Source organism: Syngnathoides biaculeatus, chromosome 2 (genome assembly GCF_019802595.1).
Source record: "Syngnathoides biaculeatus isolate LvHL_M chromosome 2, ASM1980259v1, whole genome shotgun sequence".
NCBI classification, from domain to species: domain Eukaryota; kingdom Metazoa; phylum Chordata; class Actinopteri; order Syngnathiformes; family Syngnathidae; genus Syngnathoides; species Syngnathoides biaculeatus.
In genome coordinates, this window is record NC_084641.1 from 10,876,578 (window position 1) to 10,903,033 (window position 26,456).

A 26,456-nucleotide genomic window follows, 5' to 3' on the forward strand; every position below is an offset into this window, starting at 1 on the left:
CAGGCACATCAGCAAATACGGATGTTAAGTCATTTAGGGTTGTAAATGAGCTTCACACAAAAAAAAAAAAAAAAAGGTAAACATCATGGGAAACATTAGAGAAAGGAGCAAAAATGAAGGTTGTACAAAAAAAGGAAAAAAATGAAACTTTAATGACTTTCTGAAGAGAATTTATAGTCATTATGCCAGTCGTGTTATAGTTGGAAAATATTTTTTTAAAAGTTAAAGTGAAACGTTGATACATAACATCGATGAGGTCTCATGCTGATTGATCACTCTTCCTTTTAAATTGACCAATTTTTTTCTCTTATAAAATGTTTTTTATTAGTATTCAACTAAGTTTCAATTATAAGACATGAATATAAATGGCATTGTGTGTATATCTTATTTCAACTACTCATTAAGATGACTGACATTTTTGCCCTAGTCATAGGTTTCATACCAACCTATCAAACAGATTGTTTTAATTGTAATTTTTATACAAACATATCAGAATCTGAATCAGATCAGAATCAGCTTTAATGGCCAAGTGTGTAGAAACACACAAGGTACGACATTCAGAAAAAAGAATAAGGAACAACATAGCAACAACATGGTTTCTCAATTTGATGGTTAAAAGACAACAAGAGTGGCTTCCTAGATTATATTTTTCAGCATTTGTACAATCAAATTTCTGAAATTGTCAACTCTTATAGTCACATAACGTAGCTCTCACAATTATCACTATCAATATGAAACTATTTTGGTATTTAAGGGTTGTTGAGTTAACATACAGTAGGTATAACTAGCCGAGACGAAAATAATTTGTCACATCAATTATTTTAACATGCGAAAGGAGCATACCACTCCTATCCCTGAAGTAGGCTTGCTCATCTGCTTCTGGCCTTTCAAAGATGACATCCCCGCATTCTGTGACAGAGCCATGGGACAGAAATTTGGAGGGGAAAAAAACAATTTTTATTGCGCATGTGAATTATGCGATTGCCTTTATTACTGGTCTGTAGAAGCTCAACGCATAAACCTATGGAGTCGCTTTTCCAGGAAAGGTCATTGATCGATGACATCACACTGCCCAGTGATGTCGCCACGTCAAACCCATGTGGTGATGCCACACCCTGTGTTTCTACAGCTGCTGTGACACAATGACTGTCATCATCGGGGAAGGCCTCAGAAAGTCACTTTTGAATCCTGATATTGCTCGACTCTCCTCATAGGAGGGGATTCAGAGTAGTACACGTTTAAACCAAACAGATAAAACACATTTCTCAAGGAAGCAAGCATAATATATATTTTTTATAAATGGATTCCGATAACCCTTTGCCGCGTCGCGCTAGTAGCCGCTTTGCGCGTACATCCAGGTCAGTCATAGTGACCGAGCCTAATAATGTCCAAGAATGTTTAGAGACACATATAACCCATAAGACACAAATTGAAGGAGAGGATTTAGCAGATATTAAGGAGGTTTCCCTTCACTATGAAGAACAATGGGGTAAGTCAGAGTGGTTACTGGTACTAAAAAGAGGGGGGACTAGAAACAGTAATACTGTACATCCACCAAGCTACAAATGCAGTTCAACATATTTGTTCTGAAGCAACACAAAGAAATCACGTTAATGAAGGCACTAAACAACGTATTCAACTGAGCCACTTTTATGCTCCAGAGTTTTCTGTGGTGGCTTGAATAATGAGTACATTTCGCTCAAAGTTAATGGGGAAAGTGGTTCAAATATTTGGTGTGTATACACTTTTCAATTTGCTCCATTTATAGTACATACACCGTGAAACCTTTGGCGCACAAGCAAAAATGGGCAGCAAAACCCTCTCGGAAATAAAAGCAATGAAAAGTCATTCTTTTAATCTTGTTGTTGTTGGTCTTTTGGTAGAATTACACACAGAGGAGTCTCCTTCATTCTCTGTGTCAAGTTCTTCCAGTGTATCAGTGAAATGGAAAACAAGAAAGGAAAAAACAGAAGAAGCAGTTCCTCTTCAACATGAACCAATCCCTGTATCTGATACCCACGACCTCTGCAGAGCAATCACGCCGCCACATCATGAGGCACCGCCGGATGAAACGGAGGGTAAATATTTTACTCGGGACTTTCCTGCGTCAACATCCAGTAGAGAGGGCATATCGGGAACTATGCCGCCAAAACCCATACAGATCAATGCAACGGGCCAAGACTACCTATCTGTGAAAAAAACAATAAAATTATTTGGACCAGAGCCTCAAGTTGTGTCACACACACAGGATGTATTTGAAGTGGCATCTCAACCACGTGGGAAGATTCATGTGTCTTTTCTGGAGGAGACACCTAGACTTGGAGATGACATCATATCAGATACAGAGACACCACGTGAATCAGTGCCAGACTCACTTGGCACAACCATGCTAGACCAAGATACTTCTGAATCTAGAGCAACCGTAGAGCAGACATCTGATCCTTTGTCATTACCACGTGAAAAAAACATTTGCTTTTTTACAAAGAATGTGTTTGAATTTGTGCAACCACCTCACAAACAGGGCCTGCCTCATCTTCTCCCAGTAACAACAACAAAAGCACCAAAAACACAGAATATAGAACATGGTACAGTGACTGTATCTGAACTAATCCCACCACAACACAAAGGTACAGAGGACTTGTGTGGAAGGGTATCAGTCCCACCCAATGACACCACAGTGAGGGATACAGAGTCTTCCTTCGAACCCAGGCCACCACCTTATGGAGAGGACCCATTTCTACAAGTCCAAAATCCAGATGACATTTATGGAGTAATGATATCACCTCTAAAAGAGACGGTTTTGCCAGATATAACGGATTCATCGCTGTCAAAATTTGAATCCACTGAGTTAAATACAGAACACTTACGAGAACCAATTCCACTATCAGATGAAAATGACGTTTCTGGACGAGTTTCATCGATATGCAGGGCGATCACTCTATCTGATTGTGAAAGCCTTTCAGAACTACTTCCAGATACAGAAGTAGTATCAAAAACAGTGGGCTCGTCACCAAAATGGAACAATGTATCTGGTTCAGTTCCATCACTCAATGAAACCTTTGTATCTGATGCAGAGGATTCAAAAGAGACAGGTTCAAAAGCCAAGTACATATATGGATTAGCCCTATCTCCACATGGAGGGGCCACTGAATCTGATACGGATGGCCAGGGTTTACCAGTGCTGATTACAAAAGACACACCTGGACTAGACCCACCATCAGAGGGAAAGGCCATTGTATCGGATATAGAAAACCTGTGTGAACAAAAGACAATAGCTGAGGACCCATCTGAAGTGGATTCAAATATAGACTTATCTGGACAACTGGCATTTTATGGGGGAACCACTGTGTCAGATAGAGAAGAATCATCAGAGCCCGTATATCAACCTGTCCAGAAGTCACAGGGACAGATCTCTATGTTTGCAATAGTAGACCTTGCCAAACCAATGCCCAATGAAAAAAACATATCTGGACCAGGACCACCACCGACACTACACAAGGAACCCACTGTGTCTGATATAAAAGATGTATTTGTCCCACTGATGTCACCACACAAGCAGTCCGTTGCGTATGATTCAGAGGTCATATTTGGATCATTGACACAGCCCCATGAAGATCTCATGGTTTCAGATTCAGACAGCTTTTCACAACCACAGCCATTACCTCCCCAAGATGCAATTTTGTTAGATAATGAAGATTTACTTGAACAGCCAATCACTGACTTAACTAGACCAGTACCGCTACATCAGGAAAGGTCGACTGGATCAGATACACCAAGCAAAGATATACCTGTGTCTTCTATTGAGGACCTCATCGGACCAGAGCCTTCACTAATTGAAGTTGGTATGGCACCTGATGCAGACGACCTTTCTGATATGGCCCCAAATACTAAGAAAATATTACCACATAGCAAGACCATTGAATCTAAGAATCAAGAAATTCCATCATTGCCATCTCCACAACTAGGAACTTCTGAGTCCAAACTAGAAGAGATGTCTGGATCAATCCCATCACCACCAAAAGCAATCATTGACGCTGAGGTCCAAGATCTATCAGGACCAGTGGCATTACAACAAAGAAAGATGACCGAGCCTGATACAGAATACATTTCAGGACACGTTACATTATCACATGAAGAGACTTGTAAATTTGGTACGGAATACCTCACTGAATCAGATCCACAAAAAGAAAGCATTGAGTCTAAAATAGAAAGTACATTTGGACTAATACCATCACCACAAAAAGAACTCATCAACTATGATGTAAAATATATATCTGGACCATTTTTGTCACCACAAACAGAGAGCATAGCTCATAATTTAGAAGATGTATTAGAACGAGTTCCTTTGCCATGTGGAGAGACCACCGATTCTGATACGGAAGACAGAATTGAAGATTTGCCATACCCACAAATAGACACTGAATCAGTGATATCACTACAAAAAGAAACCACAGAGTCTAAAATAGAAGACACTGCTGGAGCTATACTATCACCAAAAAAAGAGACTATTGACTCGGATGTACAAGACATAACAGACCTAGTTCCTTTATCCCATGGGGAAAACACAGACTATGATACATTAGACATAACTGAATCAATGAAGTCACCACAGATGGAAACCATAGAGTACAATATGAGAGACAGATCTGGAACAATGCAATGGGAAAAACAAGAAACCACTGATTCGAAAATAGATTACTTAAGTGTAGCAATGACACCGACACAAAAAGACGCTATTGACTCTGAAACGGATGCAGCTAGATCCATTGAATCATTGCAAAAAGAGACTATAGTAACAGATTCAGAAGACAAATCTGAACCATTTCCTTTATCACACAGTGATACCCGTGATTATGATACAGAACACCTCACTGAATCAGTTAGAGCTCCAGAAATTCAGACAGATGACTCTAAAATAGAAGACATTTCTGGACCAATATCATCACCACAAATAGAGACTGCTGATTTTGATGCACAAGCATTATCTGGATCAGTTCTGTCGCCACAAGGGGAGCCCATACATCATGATTTGGAAGACATATTAGGAGAAGCTCCTCTACCAACTACAGAGAACACTGACTCTGACACAGAAAACATAACTGAATCAGTGCTGTACCCACAAATAGAAACGACTGAGTCCAAAAGAGAAGACATAACTGGACTAGTGTCATCACCACAAATAGAAATTACTGACTCTAAAATTGAAGGCATATCTGGACTAATTACTTCACCACAAAAGGAGACCTTGAAGCCTTATGCAAAAGACATAGATACATCTGTTCCATTACTACTTGGAGAAACCTTTAACTCTGAAGATATAATTGAATCAGTGACATCACAAATAGAAACCGCTTGGTCTAAAACTGAAGGCATAACTGGATCAATACCATCACCACAAATAGAAACCATTGACGCTGTGGCCCAAGATATATCTTTACTAGTGGCACTACCACAAAGACAGACCATAGAGCCGGATACAGAATACACATCAGGGCCTGTTCCTTTACCACAAGAAGAGAACATTGACTCTAACAGAGAAGAGATCACTAAATCAGGGAGAGCACCACAAACAGAAACTTCTGAGTCTAAAATAGACATACCCGGGCCAATGCTATCACCAACAAAAGATATATTTAACTCGGATCTACAAGACATATCTGGATTTGTACCATCACAACAAAGAGATAACATAAATCTGGCTCCAAAAGATATATCTGGACCAGTTCCTTTACCACACGGAAAGACCATTGATTCACCAATTGAAACTGAAGAGTATATATCTGAACAAGTGGCCTTATCTCAAAAACAGACTATCGAGCTTGATTCAGAATCCATATCAGGAGCAGTTCCTTTACTTTATGGAGAGACCCTTGAGCTTAATACAGAAGACCTATTTGAAACAGTTCCTTTCCCACATGGAGACAACATTGATGCAGAAAATAATACCGAATCAGTGCTTGCATTGCATTTAGACACCACTGAGTCTACAATGGAAGACACAACGAGAGTAATATCACCACAAAAAGAGACCACTGACTCTGATGTTGAAGTTAAATTTGGACCAGTAGCATCACCACAAAGAGAGACCATTGACTGTGATATACCAGACTTATCAGGATCTATACCAGACTTATCAGGATCAGTTCCTTTATCACCAGGAGAGTCCATTGCCTCTCACACAGAAGACTTTACTCAGTCACTGCCATCTCCAGAAATAGAAACTACTGAGTTAAAAAAAGAAACCATAATTAGATCAGTGCTATCACAAAAAATTGAAACCACTGATTTTGATGTGCAAGACATATTGGGATCAGTGATGTTACCACAAAGAGGGATCCTAGACTCTGATACAGCAAGCATCACAGAAACATTGCTTTCTCCTCAAAATGTAACCACTGGGTCTAACTATGAAAACATAGATGGGCAAACTTCTCTCCCACATGCGGTGACAATTGGCTCTGGTACAGAGGAAATCATTGAACCAATGTCTCCACCACAAATGGAAACCATTGAGTCTGAAACTGATATCATTACTGGACCAATTCAATTTCCACAAAAAGATAGCTTGGACTTTCGTAAAGAAGACATAAATGAGCAAGTTCAATCCCAACAAATAGAACAAATAAAACCGTCTGATTATAAAAAAGAAGACAGGACAAGGCTATTGTCATCACCTTTAAGAGAGACCATAGATCCTCTTAATGAAGTCATTTCAGGACCAGTTATTTTACAGCATGGAGAGACAGTTGTCCTAGATACAAAAGGCATCACTGGACCAATGTTATCACCTCAAAGAGAAGCCACTGAGTGTGAAATTAAAGACACAAGTGAACCAATTCGATCGCCACAAAAAGAGATGCTTGATTCTGATACACAAGACAAAGCTGGAAATGTGCCATCACCAATAGGAGAAACCGTAGATCCCTATACAGAAGCCATATCAGGATCAGTTCTTTTACCACATAGGGAGACAATTGATACAGAACCCATCACTGAACTAGTGTCATCACAACAAACAGAAAATATTGAGTGTGAAATTGAAGAAATAACTGAAGCAATTCAGTCACCACAAGAAGAGAACAGTGACTCAGATGCAGAACACATGCCTGGAAAAGCGCCATCACCACAAAAAGATATTTCAGAATCTAAAACAAAAGACACAACTAGACCTATTTGGTCATCAGAAAATCAGAACAAAGACTCTGATACCAAATACATAGCTGCAAAGGTTTTATCACCACAAAAAGGGAGCACAGCGTCCACTGCAGAAGACATGTCTGAAATAGTTCATTTACGAGTAGAAGAGACCTTTGACTTTGATATAGAACATGTACCTGGACCAGTTTCTTTTCTACAAGAGACCATTGACTCTGCACCACTTTCTTTACCACAAGAGTCAGAAACCACTGATTCTAAGATTCAAGAAGTGATCACAGACTCTGGATCACTTCCTCTACCACAAGAAGAAACTTTTGATTTAGATACAGAAGATATCACCGAGGGAGTTCCATCACCACAAAAAGAAACCACTGATTCAAAAAAAGAAGAGATACCTGAAACAATTCATTCACCTAAAAAAGTACACATTGAGTCAGATACAGTCGAAACCACTGAACTTGTGTTATCACCACTGATAGAAACCACTGAGTGTGACATTGAAGACCTAACTGAACATATTCTGTCATCTCAAAAAGTGCACAATGACTCAGATGAAGAGGACATAATTGAAAAGCTGCCATCGCCACCAAAAGCAAGCACAGCGTCCAAGGCAGAAGACAAGTCTGAATTAGTTCCTCTACCACAAGAGGAGACCTTTAGCTCTGAAACAGAAGGCTTACCTAGACCAGTTTCTTTTCTACAAGAGACCATTGACTCTGCACCACTTTTTTTACCACAAGAGTCTGATTCCACTGATTCTAAAACCAATGATGTAATTGGACCAAATCGATCACCACAAAATAAAATCATTGGCATTGATACAGAAGACATAGCTGAAAATGTGCCACTACTACAAGGTGACGCCACAGTACTGGATACTGAAGAAAACTCTACACTCGTTTCCTTACCACATATTGAGACTGTTAGCTTAGATACAGAAGGCAATGCTGGAAAGGTGCACCCACAACAAAGACCAAGGATAGAGTCTGATTCAGAAGAAATATATTCAGTTCCCTTAACACATAGGGAGACAATTGACCCAGATAGAGAAGCCATCAGTGAAGTAGTATCACCATGTACAGAAACCATTGAATATGAAATTGAAGTATTAACCAAACGAATTCAGTCCCCACAAAAACAGAACATTGACTCAGATAGAGAACACACGCCTGGAAAAGGGCCATCACCACAAAGAGAAACAACTGATTGTAAAACCGATGACATAACTGGACCAATTCGATCATCACCAAACAACGACGACTTGGACACAGTAGGCATTACTGAACCGGTTTTATCACCACAAATCGAAACCATTGAGTGGGAAATTGAAGACACAATTGGACCTATTTGGTCATCAGATAATGACGACAACGATTCTGATGCAGAAAATATAGCTGCAAAAGTGTCATCACCACAAAAATGGACCACACCGCCCAATGCAGAAGACGTGTCTGATATAGTTCATTTACCAGAAGGAGAAACCATTGACTCTGACGCAAAAGGCATATGTGCACCAGTTTCTTTTCAACGTAAAGAGACTATTGACTTTGGACCACTTCCACTGTCACCAGAAGAGTCATTGAACTGTGATATAGAAAACATCACCAAACCAGTGTCATTACTACAAAGAGAAATTACTGATTCTAAACCAGAAGATGTAGCTGGACTAATTCGATCACCACAAAATGGGAACATTGACTTTGATGCAGAAGAAATAGCTGTAAATGTCCCACCACTACAAGATCAGAGCACAGCACCCGATGCTGACGTAAACTGTCGAGTCATTCACTTACCACAAGGTGAGACCATAGGCTTTGATACAGAAGGCATTGCTGGAAAAGTGCCTCCACATCAAAGATTGAGCATAGATTCTTTTTCAGAAGAAATATATTCAGTTCCCTTACCACAGGGGGAGACAATTGACTCAGATACAGAAACCACCAATGAACACATGTCATCACCACAAAAACAAACCGCTGGGTGTGAAATTGCAGAAATGACTAAATCAATACAGTCACCACAAAATGAGAATATTGCCTCTGAAACAGAATGCTTACCTGGAAATGTGCCTTCACCACAAAGAGCAAGCATTGATCCTGATACAGATGAAATGTCCTATCCGGTCCCCTTACCACAAGTGGAGACAATTGACTCAGATACAGAAATCACCACAGAACTAGTTTCATCACCACAAACAGAAACCATCGAGTGGGAAATTGCAGAATTAACTAAACCAATACAGTTACCACAAAAAGAGAACATTGATTCTGAAACAGAATGCTTACCTAGAAAAGTGCCTTCACCACAAAGAACAAGCATTGATCCTGATTCAGAAGAAATGTCCTATCCAGTCCCCTTACCACACCGGGAGACAATTGACTCAGATACAGAAATAACAACCGAACTAGTTTCATCCCCACAACCAGAAACCATTGAGTGTGAAATTGCAGAATTAACTAAATCGATACAGTCACCACAAAATGAGAACATTGCCTCTGAAACAGAATGCTTACCTGGAAATGTGACTTCACCTCAAAGAGAAGGCATTGATCCTGATTCAGAAGAAATGTTCTATCCGGTACCCTTACCACACGGGGAGACTATTGACTCAGATACAGAAACCACCACTGAACTTGTGTCATCACCACAAACAGAAACCAATGAGTGTGATACTGCAAAATTAACTACACTAATACAATCACCACAAAAAGAGAACATTGACTCTGAAACAGAATGCTTACTTGGAAAAGTGCCTTCACCACAAAGAGCAAGCATTGATCCGTATCCAGATGAAATGTCCTATCCGGTCCCCCTACCACACGGGGAGACAATTGACTCAGATACAGAAATCACCACAGAACTAGTTTCATCACCACAAACAGAAACCATTGAGTGTGAAAATGCAGAATTAACTAAACCAATACAGTTACCACATAAAGAGAACATTGAGTCTGAAACAGAATGCTTACCTGGAAAAGTGCCTTCACCACAAAGAGCAAGCATTGATCCTGATTCAGATGAAATCTATCCGGTCCCTTTACCTCACAAAGAGACAATTGACTCAGATACAGAAATCCCCACAGAACTAGTTTCATCACCACAACCAGAAACCATTGAGTGTGAAATTGCAGAATTAACTCCACCAATTCAGTCACCACAAAAAAAGAACATTGACTCTGAAACAGAATACTTACCTGGAAAAGTGCCTTCACCACAAAAAGCAAGCATTGATCCTGATTCCGATGAAATGTCCTATCTGGTCCCTTTACCACACTTTGAGACAATTGACTCAGATACAGAAATCACCACAGAACTAGTTTCATCACCACAAACAGAAACCATCGAGTGGGAAATTGCAGAATTAACTACACCAATACAGTCACCACAAAAAGAGAACATTGAGTCTGAAACAGAATGCTTACCTGGAAAAGTGCCTTCACCACAAAAAGCAAGCATTGATCCTGATTCCGATGAAATGTCCTATCCAGTCCCCTTACCACACCGGGAGACAATTGACTCAGATACAGAAATAACAACCGAACTAGTTTCATCACCACAACCAGAAACCATTGAGTGTGAAATTGCAGAATTAACTAAATCGATACAGTCACCACAAAATGAGAACATTGCCTCTGAAACAGAATGCTTACCTGGAAATGTGACTTCACCACAAAGAGAAGACATTGATCCTGATTCAGAAGAAATGTCATATCCGGTCCCCTTACCACACAGGGAGACTATTGAATCAGATACAGAAACCACCACTGAACTTGTGTCATCACCACAAACAGAAACCAATGAGTGTGATACTGCAGAATTAACTAAACCAATACAGTTACCACACAAAGAGAACATTGACTCTGAAACAGAATACTTACCTGGAAAAGTGCCTTCACCACACAGAGCAAGCATTGATCCGTATCCAGATGAAATGTTCTATCCGGTCCCCCTACCACACGGGGAGACAATTGACTCAGATACAGAAATCACCACAGAACTAGTTTCATCACCACAAACAGAAACCATTGAGTGTGAAAATGCAGAATTAACTAAACCAATACAGTTACCACATAAAGAGAACATTGAGTCTGAAACAGAATGCTTACCTGGAAAAGTGCCTTCACCACAAAGAGCAAGCATTGATCCTGATTCAGATGAAATCTATCCGGTCCCTTTACCTCACAAAGAGACAATTGACTCAGATACAGAAATCCCCACAGAACTAGTTTCATCACCACAAACAGTAACCATTGAGTGTGAAATTGCAGAATTAACTACACCAATTCAGTCACCACAAAAAGAGAACATTGACTCTGAAACAGAATGCTTACCTGGAAAAGTGCCTTCACCACGAAGAGCAAGAATTGATTCTGATTCAGAAGATATGTCCTATCCAGTTTCCTTATCACAGGGGGAGACAATCGACTCAGATCCAGAAACCACCACTGAACTCGTGACATCACCACAAACAGAAACTGAATGTGAAATTGAAGAAATAATTGAACCAATACAGTCACCACAAAAAGAGAATATTGACTCTGAAACAGAATGCTTACCTGGAAATGTGACTTCACCACACAGAGTGACCACAGCACCCAGTGCACAAGACGTGTTTGAACGAGTTCCTTTGCCACTGAAAGAGGCCAACTTTGATATAGAAAGCTTACGTGAATCTGTTTCTTTTCCACAAGCAATAATTAACTCTGGCCCACTTTCTTTATCACAAGAAGAAGCACTCGACTTTGATAGAGAAGACATCATCGAGCCTGTTCCGTCATCACAAAAAGAAACCACTGTTTCTAAAACCAAAGAGATAACTGAACCAATTCAATCACCACAAAACATAAATATTGACAGAGACGACACCACTGAACTGGTGTTATCACCACAGACAGAAACCACTGAGTGTGAAATTGAAGACATAACTGAACCTATTCGGTCAGCACAAAAAGAGAACAATGACTCTAATGCAGAAGACATAGCTGAAAAATTGCCATCACCACCAAAAATGATTACAGCACCCATTACGGAAGACATGTCTGCACTAGTTCCTTTAACACTAGAAGAGACCTTTGACTCTGATACAGAAGGCATACCTTCACCAATCTCTTTTCTACAAGAAGAGACCAATGACTTTAGACCAATTCTTTTACCAGAAGAAGAGTCCCTTGACTTTGATACAGAAGATATCAAACCACTTCCATCACTCCAAAGACAATCCACATATTCTAAAACCGAAGATGTTATCAGATCAAGTCGATCGTCACAAAATGAAAACGTTGACTTTGGTACAGAAGACATAGCTGAAAATGTGCCCTCACCACAAGATGAGACCATCCTGCCTGATGCTGAAAAAAACTCTAGATTCCGTCACTTACCACAAGGTGGGACGATTGGCTTTGACACAGAAGGCAATGCTGGAAAAGTCCCTCCACCACAAAGAGATTCAAACTCATCACCACAAGAAGATACCACACCACCTACTGATGAAGCCAAATCTTGGCTTGTACCCTTACCACAAGGAGCGACTACTGGCCCTGATGCGGAAGGCATTGCTGGAAAAATGCCTTCACCACTCACAATGACCATAGATCCTCATTCAGAAGACATCTCAGTTTCAGTTCCCTTACCCTATGGGGAGACAACTGACTCGGATACAGAAGACATAATTGAGCCAGTATTGTCACCACAAATAGAAACCATTGAGTGTGAAATTGAAGAAATAACTGAACCAATTGTATCACCACAAAATGAAAACATTTACTCAGATACAGAACACATAGCTGAAAAAGTTCCACTCCCACAACACAAGACCTCAGTACCTAATGCTGAGGATAAATCTGGACTTGCTCCATTGCCACAAGGAGGGGCCATTGACCTTGATACAGAAGGCATCTCTGGACCAGTTCCTTTAGCACACAGCAAGACCCCTAACTATGATATTATTGATACCGCAGAATATGTGCCTTTAATCATTGAACCAGTGTTCTTACCACAAATAGAAACCCTTGTGTCTAAAATGGAAACAATTTCTGGGCCTGTTTCACCACCACATTGGGACACGGTTGACTATGATACAGAACAAATCATTGAATCAGTGTCATCACCACAAATTGAAAGCATTGAATTTGAAATGGAACACATGACTGGAGAAATTCGATCACCACAAGAATATATCTTTGATTTTGATGACATTGATGAACCTGTTCAATTACCACAAATAGAAACCAGTAATTCTTCAATAGAAGAAAGGACGACACCAGTGCCATCATCACAAAGAGAGATCATAGATTCCGATGAAGAAAAATCACATCTTGTTTCTTTACAAAACTGGGAGACAAGAGAGTTAGATACAAAAGATATCAGTGAATTTGTGTTGCCACCACAAATAGAAACCATTGAGTGTGAAATTGAAGAAACAACTGAACTAATTCAGTCACCACACAAAGATATGGGCTTGAGTACGGAACACATCTCCAGAAAGGGGCCATCTCCACAAAGAGAAACCACTGATTCTATGATAGAAAGGATAACTGGACCAATTCAATCACCACAAAAAGAGAACTTTTACCAAGATACAGAACATACAGATAGAAAAATGCCACTCCCACAAGACGAGACCACAGCACCACATGCTGACGATACATTTGTACATGTTCCATTACCACAGGGAGAAGCCGTTGACTTTGAGACAGAAAAAATATCTGGACAGGTTCCTTTACCAAATGGAGAGACCCCAAACTACGATACAGTTGACATCACAGAATCTCTGCGTTCAGTCCTTGAACCAATGCCCTCAACTTCAAAAGAAACCCTTGAAAAAATATCTGGACAACCCTCTACACCACATTGGGAGAAAGTCGACTCTGATGTAGAACAGATCACTGGATCAATGTCATCACAAATGAAAACCAATGAGTGTGAAATTGAAGAGATAACTGAACAAATTCAATCACCACAAGAGAAGACTGTCTCAGATACAGCTGTAAAAGTGTCATCAATGCAAAGAGAAATCAATAACTTGAAACCAGAAGATATAATTGAACCAATTGAATCACCACAAAAAGAAAACAATGACTCTGACATAGAAGACATAGCGAGAAAAATGCCACAAGGTCAAGCAGAGGCCACAGCACCTGATGGTGATAACAAATCTGTACTCGTTGCCTTTCCACAACGAGAAGCTATTGACTTTGATACAGAAGGCATATCTGGACAAGTTTCTTCAAATGGAGAGGAGCCTGACTATGTCACAGACGACATCACAAAATATGTGCCTTCAATCACTGGAAAAGTTTCCTCACCACAAATAGAAATCCTTGCGCCTAAAATTGAAAAAATATCTGGGCCAGTTTCTGTTACACATTGGGAGACCATTGACTATGATACAGAAGAAATCACTGAATCATTGTCATCACCACAAATGGAAACCATTAGATTTGAAATGCAAGACATGATTGAACCAATTCTATCACCACAAGAATATACCTCCCACTTTGATACGGAAAATATTAATGAACTAGTTCAATTACCACATGTAGAAACCATTGATTCTACAATCCAATGCAGGATAACACCTGGGCCACTACCTCAAACAGAGAACATACATCCTGAGGGAGAAGAAAAACCACATCCTGTTCCTTTACATGATACAGTTGACGTCACTGAACCGGTGTTATCACCACAAAGAGAAGAATCAGGAAAAGTGTCATCACCACAAAAAGAGACCACAGTGATCAGTGCAGAAAACATGTCTCAACTAGATCTTTTACCATTAAAAGAGAACTTTGGCTCTGATACAGAAGACATACCTGGACCCGTTTCTTTTCTACAAGAAGTGACCTTACACTCTGGAGAACTTCATTTACTGCAAGAGACACTTGCCTTTGATACAGAAGGCATTGTTGGGAGAGTTTCTCCACCACAAAGAATGATCATAGATCCTCATTCAGAAGAAATATCGGTTTCAGTTACTTTACCACACAGAGAGAAAATTGAGTTGGATACTAAAAAAATCAATAAACTAGTGTCCTCACCACAAATACAAACCATTGAGTGTGAAATTGAAGAAATAATCCAACCAATTCAAACACCACTAAAAGGCACTATAGTGCCAGATACAGAACACATATCTGGAAAAGGTCCATCTTCACAAAGAGAAACCACTGATTCTATTAGAGAAGAGATAACTGGACCAATTCAATCACCACAAAAAGAGAACATTTACTCATATACAGAACACATAGTTGGAAAAGTGACACCTCAAGACAAAACTGCAGTACCTGAAGCTGATTACAAATCTGTACTTGATCCCTTTCCACAAATTTACTGTGAAACAGAAGGCATATCTGAAACAGTGTCCTCAACACAAATAGAAAACATTGAGCCTAAAATTGAAAAAATATCACAATCAGTTTCTCTCCCACATTGTGAGACAAGTGACTCAGATGCAGAACAAATGTCAATGTCATCACCACAAATGGAAACCACTGAATTTGAAAAGGAAGATATCACTGGAGAAATTCAATCACCACATGAATATACCTTTGACTTCGAAACGGAAGACATTCATGAACCAGTTCAATTACCACAAATGGAAACCAGTGATTCTACAATAGAAGATGAGTTGATAGCAGGGCCACCACCACAAAGAGAGATCATAGATTCCGATGGAAAAGAAAAATCTCATCTCGTTCCTTTACAAAACGAGGAGACAAGTGAGTTAGGTACAAAAGAGAGCAATGAATTAGTGTTATTACCACAAATAGAAACCATTGAGTGTGAAATTGAAGGAATAGCTGAACCAATTCGATCACCACAAAATTATACTGGCTCGAGTACAGAACACATATCTGGGAAACGACCATCTCCTCAAAGAGAAACCACTGATTCTATGATAGAAGAAAGAACTGGACCAATTCAATCACAGCAAAAAGCGAACATTTACTCCGATACAGAACATATAGTTGGAAAAATGCCATCCCTACAAGACAAGACCACACCAACTGACGCTGATGGCACATCTCTACTTGTTTCCTTGCCACAAGGAGAGGCCATTGACTTTAATACAGAAGGCATACCTTTACCACACGGAGAGACCCCTGACTACGATGCAGTTGACATCACAGAATATGTGTCTTCAATCATTGAACCGTTATCGTTACCTCAAATAGAAACACACGTGTCTAAGATTGAAAAAATATCTTGGCAGCTTTCTCCGCCACATTGGGAGACAGTTGAATCTGATGCAGAAGAAATCATTGAATCATTGTCATCACCACAAATGGAAACCATTGAATTTGAAATGGAACACATGACTGGAGAAATTCAATCACCACAAGATAATACCTTTAAATTTGATACAGAAGACATTCATGAACCAGTTCAATTCCCACAAATTGAAACTAGTGATTCTACAACAGAAGACAGGATGACACCAGGGCCACCGCAAACTGAAAACATACATCCTGATGGGGAAGAAAAATCACATGCTGTTCCTTTACAACATGATACAGTAGACACCACTGAAAGGGTATCACCTCAAAAGGAAAAGGTTGGAAAAGTACCATCACCACAAAAAGAAATCACAGCGCTCAATGCAGAAAACTTGTCGGACCTAGATATTTTACCACTAGTAGAGGCTTTTGGCTCTGATGCAGAGAGCATATCTGGACCGGTTTCTTTTCCACAAGAAGTGACCATAGTCTCTGGACCACTTCCTTCGTCAGAAGAAGAGACATTTGACTTTGACACAGAAAGAATTGCTGGAAAAGTGTTTTCACCACAAAGAATGATCTTTGATCCTAATTCAAAAGAAATATCAGTTTCAGTTCGCTCACCACTTGAGGAGAAAGTTGACTCGGATACAGAAGAGATCATTGAACTGGTGTCATCACCACAAATAGAAACCATTGAGTGGGAAATTCAAGAAATAACTGAACCACTTCACTCAACACAAAAAGATATTAGCTCGAGTACAGAAAATATATCTGGAAAAGGACCATCTCCACAAAGAGAAACCACTAATTGTATGATAGAAGAGGAAACTGGACCAATTCAATCACCACAAAAAGAGAACATTTACCAAGATACAGAACATAGAGATGGAAAAATGCCACTCCCACAAGATGAGACCACAGCACTACATCCTGACAATACATTTGTACTTGTTCCCATACCACAAGGAGGGACGCCTGAGCACGCCACAGACATCACAAAATTTGTCCCTTCAATCACTGAACCACTTTCCTCATCACAAATAGAAAACACATCTGGACCACTTTCTCTCCCACATTGGGAGGCAAGTGACTCTGATGCAGAACAAATCACTGAATCAATGTCATCACCACAAATGGAAACCGTTGAATTTGGAATAGAAGACACGACTGGAGAAATTCAATCACCACAAGAATATACCTCTGACTTCGATACAGAAGACATTCATGAACCAGTTCAATTATCACAAATAGAAACCACTGATTCTATGAGAGAAGATGAGATAATACCAGCGCCACCACCACAAACAGACAACACACATCCTAATGGAGAAGAAAAATCATATCCTGTTCTTTTACAACATGGTATAGTTGAGCTCACTGAACCAATATTATTGCCACAAATAGAAAAAGCTGAAAAAGTGCCATCACCGCAAAAAGGAATCATAGAACTTAGTGCAGAGGACATGTTGGAACTAGATATTTTACCACTAGGAGAGACCTTTGGCTCTGATATAGAAGACATACCTGGACCAGTTTCTTTTCCACAAGAAGTGACCATAGACTCAGGACCACTTCCTTCACCAGAAGAAGAGACATTTGACTTTGATATAGAAGGAGTTGCTGGAAAACTGCCTTCACCACAAAAAATGATCATGGATCCTCATTCAGAAGAAATATCAGTTTCAGTTCCCTCACCACTTGGGGAGACAGTTGACTCAGATACAGAAGAGATCATTGAACTAGTGTCATCACCACAAATAGAAACCAGTGAGTGTGCAATTGAAGAAATAACTGAACCAACTGAATCACCCCTAAAATTTGATATTGGCCCGGATAGAGAACACCTATTTGGAAAAGGCCCATTGCTACCAAGAGAAATCACTGATTCTATAGGAGAAGATATAACTGGACCAATTCAATCACTACAAAAAGAGAACATTTACTCAGATACAGACCACGTAGCTGAAAAAGTGACACCCCTCCAAGACAAGACCACAGCACCTGAGGCTGACGACAAATCTGGACTTGTTCCCATGGTACAAGGAGAGGCCATTGACTATGATCCAGAAAGTATACATGGTCCAGTTCCTTTTGGAGTTGACATCACAAAATTTGTGGCTTCAAACATTGAACTGGTATCCTCAGCAAAAATAGAACCCAATCTGTCTGGAAATGAAAAAATACCTGGACCACCTTCTCCACCACAATGGGAGACAGTCAATGCAGATGCAGAAGAAATCATTGAATCATTGTCATCACCGGAAATGGAAACCATTGAATCTGAAGTGGAAGATCTGACAGGAGAAATTGGATCTCCACAAAAATATACCATTGACATGGAAGATATGACTGAACTAAATAAATTACCACAAGAAGAAACCAACGATTCTACAATAGAAGACAGGACTACACCAGTCCCATCATTACAAAGAGAGATCATGGATCCCAAAAGAGAAGAATCACATCTTGTTCCTTTTCGAAGTGGGGAGATGAGTGAGTTAGATAAAGATATCGGTCAGTTAGTGTTATTGTCACCAACAGAAACCATTCAGTATGAAATTGAAGACACAATTGGACCAATAATAGAATTACAAACAGAAAACAATGAATCTGAATCAGAAGACATACATGGAAAATTTGCATCATTACGGAAAGAAACTACAGCACCCGTTGCAGAAGACATGTGTGGGCTGGTTGCTTTTCGACAAGGAAAGACAATTTACTCTGATACAGAAGGCATAACTCAAACAGTTTCTTTTCCACAGGAAAATACCATTGACTCTGGACCACTTCCTTTACCACAAGAAGATTTAGATACAGAAGACATCAAGCCAGTTCAGTCACCACAAAGAGAAACCACTGTTTCTAAAACAGAGGATATAAGTGGACCAATTCAATCGACACACAAAGAAAACAATGACTCTGATACAGAAGACATAGCTGGAAAAGTGCTATTGCATCAAAAAGAGACAATAGGACCTGATGCTGAAGACAAGTCTGTACGCCTCCATTTACTAAATGAGGAAGCTGTTGGCTTTGATACAGAATCAATATCTGGACCACTTTCCTTCCAACAAGAAGAGAGCATAAACTTTGATACAGAAGGTATTGTTGGAAAAGTACAATCACCACAAGGAGAGACCAGAGATTCTGATGTAGAAGAAATATCCGATCCTTTTCATGTACCACATGGAGAGATAATTGACTCGCATACAGAACACATCACTGAACTAGTGTCATCACCACAAATAGAAACCATTGAACCTGTAATTGAAGACCTAAGTGTACCAATTCAATCACCACAAAAAGTTAACATTGATTCAGATATAGAAGCCATCGCTGGAAAAGTGCCATCACCAAAAATAGAGACAACAGCACCAGACTTGTCTGGACCTGTTTCTTTCCCAGAAGATGAGACCATGGAAGTTGGACCACTTCCTTTACTACAACAAGACATTTATCCCAAAGATATCGGTCAACCAGTTTCACCATACGGAAAAGAATTTACTGAGTCTAGAATGGAAGATATAACTCAACCAATTCGATCATCACAAAAGGAAAACTTTGACTCTGATACAGAAGACATAGCTGAAAAAGTTTCATCACCACAAAGAGAGACCACAGTGCCTCATGTAGTCAATATATCTAGACTTGTTTCTTTACCACGAGAAGAGACCTTTGGCTGTGATACAGAAGGCATTCCTGGACCGCTTTCTTTTCCACAAGAACAGACAATTGAATATGTGCCATTTGCTTCGCCACAAGAAGAGACATTTGAAATTGAAACAAAAGATACCAGTGAACAAATTCTAGCACCACAAAAAGATTTCAGAGAATGTAAAATAAGCCCTATACCAATGCCTTCACCACAAATTGAAAACTTTCACATGGATACAGACGACATCCCCGGAAAAGTGCTGTCACCACAAATAGAGACCACAGCACCCGACTATATATCTGAGGTTGTTCCTTTTCCACAAGGAGGCAACATGGGCTTTGAAGGAGAAGGCATAGCTGGACTATTTCCCTCACCACAAGAGACTATTGATTACGATACAGATGACATCACAGAATCTGTGCCTTCTCCACAAATAAAATTCATTGAGTCTACAATTAAAGTAATATCTGGACCTGTTTCTCCCCCAAACAGGGTTGTGTTATCACGAAAGAAAGACACCACTGATTCTTATATAGGAAACATCCCTCCAGTCATGCCACCACAAATGGACGACAGCAGTGGATCAAAGGGTTCAACTCAAAAAGAAACCACTGACTTTGGTATACAAAACATATTGGGAATCGTTTCATCTCAACAAAGAGAGAAGATAGAGCCTGGTACAGAAGACATATGTAGAACAGTTCCTTCATCACATGGAGAGACCACTGACTCAGATATAAAAGATGTGTCCGAACTAGTGTTATCATCTGAGATAGAAATTGAGTCAAAGACTGAAGACTTAAATGGATCAATAAGATCAGAACCCAATACAACGGATGTATATGAACCAGGCACATCATCACACACACAAGGTTCTGATGTTGAGGACTTTTTAAAAGTAGTTCAATTACCATATGAATCTATTGTATCTGAGGATATAGCTTGCATTGTCCCGCGGACAGAGGAATCATCTGAACCAGTGACATCACCAAAGAAAGAAATAGATATGAGAAAAATAACGGGACAGGTGATATCGCCACAAGATATTACTTCAGAGCACTTATTTCAATCATTGCCATCCTCAGTCGAAGAAACTACTGTTTCCAGTACACAGGAGTTACCTGGACAAATGACATCAATAAAAGAAGAAAATGCATATGATCTAGAGAACCCATCTCATCTGGTCCCCACTACAGAGAACACACCTGCGCCAGTCCCACTCCTAACATCTGTTGAAGAAAGATTTTGTTCAAATAAAGAGGACCTATCTGGACCACTTCCACCAGTAATTAATGATACTATCGAGTCTTGTGAAAATGATTTAATTGGTGAGTTCACTATATCTGATACAGAGAAACCTATCGACTCAGTACAACATGAAGAACCTTATCCATATGATTTTGACTTCATACATGAGGTAGTATCGTCACCCTGGAAGATGATAGGTAACCAATGTGATCCACTCCCATTTGAGTCATCATTGTTACCAGCAGCCAGCAATGAGTCATTTATGCCAGATGTAGAGGAGTTTACTGGATCAGTCCCTTTACCTCATGGAAAGAACATTGCGACAGATCTTCCTAAACCAACCCCAAATGAAGATGAAATATCACCCACACCATTATCTCAACCACTTCCTCTTCCAGACACAGAGATCACAGTATCTGATCTAGATGAATTATCCCCGTCATCTAGACTTGTAGCATCACCAGAGAGAGCTACCGTTTTGCCTGATACAGAAGCCCTCTCTGAGGCATTTCCAAAGGCAGAGGAACTGAATGATACAGAGGCCCCATCTAATCTAAGTCACCTGTATCACGAAGAGCCCACCTTATCTGATGTGGATGATCTATTTTTAGTTCCATTACCACAGAAAAATGCCAGTCTACCTGATACAGACGACCTATCTGAACCAGTCCCAAATCCAGAGAGCATATCTGCATCGATAATGTCACCAAACTATGATATACCCGTGTGTAGTACAGAGGGATTTCCCAGACCAGTGCTATCACCATCTACAGAGGAATTATTTGACCCATTGCCAGAGGAGTTATATGGATCAGTCACACAACCAAATGAAGGTATTACTCTGACACGTGAATATCCATTTGAACCAGTCTCATGGCTACACAGCGAATCTTCTGTGTCAGATATTGAGGACCTGTTGGGCCTGGTTACTTCGGAACTTGGGGATAAAACTTACTCTGATCGAGAAGTCCCGTTTAAATTAGCATCATCACCACACGGAGAGATACATTTGTCTGATACAGAGGTCACATCTAAAACATTGGAGATTACAAGACAAAAGCTATCCCCATCCAATGGGACCTCTTTTTTTGATAGAGAGGATGTATCTCAGACTTTACCTATCAAAGAGACCCATGCATGTGATGTTGAAAATATATGTGGCCAAACTCTACAAATAGAAAGAAATATTACTGTGTGTGAAAGGGAGGGCATATCTGAATCGGGATTATCAACATGCCAAGAAACCTCAGTACCTGAATCAGCGGTTTCTGGATCTTTGCTGTTGCCAGTCAAATTTGCCACTGTGTATGATATTGAGGACTTATCTAGTCCCATCCCACAAATACATGCATATATTATTGATTCTGACTTGGAAGACATTTCAGTATCAGGGTCATCACCACGCCAAGACAAAACTATGTCTAACATTGCAGAACCTGACTCTGAATCATCAGTATGCAAAGACACAGATGTCTTTGCTCACGAGTTATCTGAACCACTACAATCACCTCACAAAGACACCAAAGAACTACACTATTACAGTGACACGGAGAGTCTATTTGAACTTGTCCCAAACATGAAAGGTATATCAAGTGGAAGGCCATCTCCAGAAAAAATGACAGAACAATTTGATGCCAAGGACCTAAATGCACCAGAGTCACTGCCTAATGGGGAGGTTGTGGTAACGAATACAGATAACCGATGTGAACCAGTGCCCAATTACGAGGACATATGTAGACAAGTTCACACAGGTGGACAGAACATTTTAGATTTTTTAGAGGATTTAAATGAACCCTTATCACCAGTAGTGGGGACTACAATATATGATACAGAGGTTCTATTCAATAATTTCTCATTAGAACCAAATAAAACAAATGTGTCAGAGACAGAAAAGAAAGTATTGCATCATCAATGGCAAAAGGAGACCACTGCATCTTATAGAGACAGCAGTTTTGAAACATTGCCAGGTTCAGATAGTCTACCAGGACAAACGCTAAGATTGCACAAAGAGACCTTTGCTTCTGATATTGAGGACTCCACCAGTCCTGTGCCTTTCTTACCACGCACCGGAATCAAAGCAACTGATTCTGGGTCTGAAAAGTCCTCACTATCATCTAAAGGGGATTTTTCTGAACCTGTTCAGTCATCCTTCAAAGAGACAACCATGTCTGATGGAGAAGACTTACCTGGACTAGTCCCACTACCACACGGCGATAGCCCGATATTTCATATACCAAGACCGGCGACAATGCCACCACCTCGTGAAGGGAAGCGAAAGAGAAGGCGGGCATTTTGTCTGAAGATCCCTGAGCAGAAGGAAATAAAACTCTCTCTAAAGTCTGACACATCAGGTATACAATCAATATCATGCAAAGAAGATCAGGGCCAAAATATAGAGGGCTTATGTGATGAGTTGCTGAAAGTAGAAAACATGGAGGTACAGTCTCTTGAAGAGCCAGACCAAAATCGTTCACCTACCCTTCCCAAAGCCTCTTCACAAAAACAGCAGAGGGGTAAAATACCAAAGAATGCCAGTTCTACCACATCACCCAGTGACCACTTGTATCACAAACCAAAGAAATCTCAGGGTACAAAAAAAAATGAGGCAAGTCCTAAAGCTGAAATAAAGCCTCCTGACAAGGCCAGAAGAGGGCACATTGTTGATCAACATCCAACCTCATGTTCATCTACTATAACATCTAAGTCATCTAAAGAGTCCAACAGTAAGAGTGCTTCGGATCGAGCCAAAAAGGTAAAAAATACACAGGATACATCGGGCCAAGTGACCCCACCGCAAGAAAAGACCACTGTATCTTGTGTACCTCAACCAGTGCGGCCGCAAGGGCCACTTCCAGAAGGAAGACCAGTACGACGTGGATTTACTTTAAAGATACCCAATCAAAAGGAAACACAAATTTCTCCATATGCTGTCAGCTCGGCCGTCATACCTAAGGTGCGTAAAGCACATTCTCGGGCACCAAAACCTGGGGATGTATGCAGAGAGTTCCAAGAAAAGGAAAGGAAAGAGCCATCTGTATCTAAAACAGTCCACCAACCTGGGCCACTGCCACCACCACCAAAAGAGAATCCTGTGGTTAATAGAACTCGACTTGGACCAGTGCCCCCTCCAAATCGAGAGAAGAAAAAAACAACGCGGCCATCATTCACAATAAGAGTTCCCGATCAACAATCGACAGTTGTCCCACGGGATATGGGCAAAGCTGATGTCTGCGGTGAGCGCCAAAATGAACAAAGAAAAGGATCTCAAACCACTGAAGAGCCACATCCAGAATCCTCACCTGTTCAAGATCAAACTTCACAAACACAGGTGAATGAAAACAAATCGACATTGAAAAGTGTCAATTTTCCACCAATTACTGATTCATTTCACAAACAGGTGTCTAGTGTTGACAGCTGGTCCTCGGATACCAAATTAATAGAGGAAAAGCCATTGTCAGATTTCCATGCAATTTCTCCATATCAAGCCAGGCAAGGAACTCCTGTTCCTCAGAGTGTTGAAACCAGAAGTCTAGAAATTAAAAAAAGTAATTCAGAGCTACAACCTGAGATCCAGGCTTCATGCAGTCCCGGACAAGGACTAGTTGTTGGTCAAGAGCTCACTCCTGTCAAAGTAAATAAATTAATCAGTGCAGGAGATAAAAGAAAAGAATCAGGGTTTAAATATGAGATTCGGGGTCAGTACAAACCCAAGGGAGGAGTGATTATTGATAGAGAACTTGAACCCCTTAGACCTAAAAAAGATTCAAGACGAAATATGTTAGGGTGTGGCTCTGCGATACGGGCTACATACAGGCCGAGGGGAGGACCAATTGTTGATCAAGACTTCACCCAACTGAGATCCAAAGCACAGTCAGGTATGGGTGTAATACAAAAAGGGCTAGGGCTTGGATCCATAAAATGTGCTCCTGAGAAGCTTAGACAAGAAAACATTTTTGATCCCTTGATCTTTAAGTCAGAATGCAGGAGGATGGGAAGTCGACAAAATGAGCCTGTATCTGCGATACAGCCATATAGACATAGGGAAGGTATGCTTTTTGATAATACCATGCCATTGAGGACCAAAGCAGATTCCTGGAGAGGAAGGACCCCTGATTCACAGAGACCCCCACAAGGCATTGGCAACAAGAACGCCACTATACCAGAATCTAAGAAAACCCTACACATGGCAAACATGTCTCTTGAGGCCTCAACAGTCATGTGCTCTAATTGTGGACATAGTGCCTCTTTGATTCAATGCAGACAAGACATGATGATGGGATGTCAAACGCGGGTTCCAAGACCACCGAACTGTGAGAATACTGCTGTGCCGACACTGAGAAAGATTGCGACATATCCCCCTCAAAGACTAATGACATGCAAATTGGGTTCAGTGGAGACTGACACATTCAAGCAATTGAAGTACATTCCTGCTCGCACTTTGTAACGAAAACATTATAGTCACAAAAAAAGCAATTTTCAAAGTTGCACGATGCCAAACTCACAAACTTCTGTTCTATGAAGTATGTTTACCTGATATACCTATTTTTTTATTTGTTTGTGCAATATACATGCATATTGTTGCTATGCAAAGAACACCTTTTACACAATGTGTAGTAAAATTGTATATATTTGTACAATATGTAGATGTTCAAAGCATATTTTTGGGGTTTTTTGTTAAAAAAAAGCATTATTTTTCAAAATAAAATCTTGATTACGATTGTTTGTGTGCATGTGTGTGAATATGGTTGGTCGTGTGGAGTTGGCATGTTCTCCCCAATGCCTGTGTGGGTTTTCTCAGGGCGTTCCGGTTTCCTCCCACATCCCCAAAACATGCATGGTAGGTTAATTGAAGACTCTAAATTCCATGTGAATGTGAATGCAAATGGTTGTTCCTGTGCCCTGTGATTGGCTGGCAACCAGTTCAGGGGGTATCCTTGATCCTTTCTGGGAGAGAGCTTGGATAGACTACAGCATTCTTGTGACCCTTGTGAGGGTAAGCGGCTAAGAAAATAAATGGATGAATGTTAAATGGGGCTAGGTGTTTTTTACACATATATGACAATCTTCAGTTAACCCTCTAAATGAGGCAGGTTCATTGACCTTTTGAGCTCCACGTAACTCCAGCTGGGTGGGTTGGACCGGGTTTTCGTATTCTGGCTGACCTGCAAAGCCAG